The sequence below is a fragment of the Pseudophryne corroboree genome, chromosome 1 (assembly GCF_028390025.1).
Source record: "Pseudophryne corroboree isolate aPseCor3 chromosome 1, aPseCor3.hap2, whole genome shotgun sequence".
In the NCBI taxonomy this organism is placed as follows: Eukaryota; Metazoa; Chordata; class Amphibia; order Anura; family Myobatrachidae; genus Pseudophryne; species Pseudophryne corroboree.
The window spans coordinates 976,982,251-976,983,954 of NC_086444.1; positions in this window are offsets into that span (position 1 = coordinate 976,982,251).

Sequence of the window (1,704 nt, forward strand, 5' to 3'; positions counted from 1 at the left end):
TTTTAGGCCCGTAGTCACTCCTGACTGTAGGAAGTGCAGAAATCGACCCAGTTGAATTTCCTCCGTTGGGGCCTTCCTGGCCTCACACCAAGCAACATATTTTTGCCATATGTGGTGATAATATTTTGCGAATGCCTTTTCCTTTAGGATCCGGTGTTCAACCGCCATGCCGTCCAACACAGCCGTGGTAAGTCTTGGAACAGGCAGGGCCCCTGCTGTAGCAGGTCCTGTCTGAGCGGCAGAGGCCATGGGACCTCTGAGATCATTTCTTGAAGTTCCGGGTACCAAGCTCTTCTTGGCCAATCCGGAACCACGAGTATAGTTCTTACTCCTCTCCTTCTTAGTATTCTCAATACCCTGGGTATGAGAGGCAAAGGAAGGAACACATACACCGACTGGTACACCCACGGTGTTACCAGAGCGTCTACAGCTATCGCCTGAAGGTCCCTTGACCTGGCGCAATATCTTTTTAGCTTTATGTTGAGGCGGGACGCCATCATGTCCACCTGTGGCCTTTCCCAATGGTGTACAATCATTTTGAAGACTTCTGGATGAAGTCCCCACTCTCCCGGGTGGAGGTCGTGCCTGCTGAGAAAGTCTGCTTCCCAGTTGTCCACTCCGGGAATGAACACTGCTGACAGTGCTAATACATGATTTTCCGCCCATCGGAAAATCCTTGTGGCTTCTGCCATCACCATCCTGCTTCTTGTGCCGCCCTGCTGGTTTACATGGGCGACCATGGATCAGCACCGGCTGGTGTTGAAGCAGGGGTCTAGCCTGACTTAGGGCATTGTGAATGGCCCTTAGTCCCAGAATATTTATGTGTAGGGAAGTCTCCTGACTTGACCATAGTCCTTGGAAGTTTCTTCCCTGTGTGACTGCCCCCCCAGCCTCGAAGGCTGGCATCTGTGGTCACCAAGACCCAGTCCTGTATGCCGAATCTGCAGCCCTCTATAAGATGAGCACTCTGCAGCCACCACAACAGCGACACCCTGGCCCATGGAGACAGGGTTATCAGCCGATGCATCTGAAGATGCGACCCGGACCACTTGTCCAACAGATCCCACTGGAAGATCCTTGCATGGAACCTACCCAATGAAATTTCTTCGTAAGAAGTTACCATCTTTCCCAGGACTCGCGTGCATTGATGCACCGACACCTGTATTTGTATTAGGAGGTCTCTGACTAAAGATGACAACTCCTTGGCCTTATCCTCCGGGAGAAACCCTTTTCCTGTTCTGTGTCCAGAACCATACCCAGGAACAGTAGACGCGTCGTAGGAACCAGCTGCGACTTTGGACTAACATCATTTCGGCCATTACCTTGGTAAATACCCTCTGTGCCGGGGACAGACCAACGGCAACATCTGGAATTGGTAATGACAGTCCTGTACCACAATTTTGAGGTACTCCTGGTGAGGAGGGTAAATGGGGACATGCAGGTAAGCATCCTTGATGTCCAGTGATACCATGTAATCCCCTTCGTCCAGGCTTGCAATAACCGCCCTGAGCGATTCCATTTTGAACTTGAACCTTCGTATAGAAGTGTTCAAGGATTTCAATTTTAGAATGGGTCTCACCGAACCGTCTGGTTTCGGTACCACAACATTGTGGAATAGTAACCCCGGCCTTGTTGAAGGAGGGGTACCGTGATTATCACCTGCTGGAAGTACAGCTTGTGAATTGCCGCCAGTACTACCTCTCC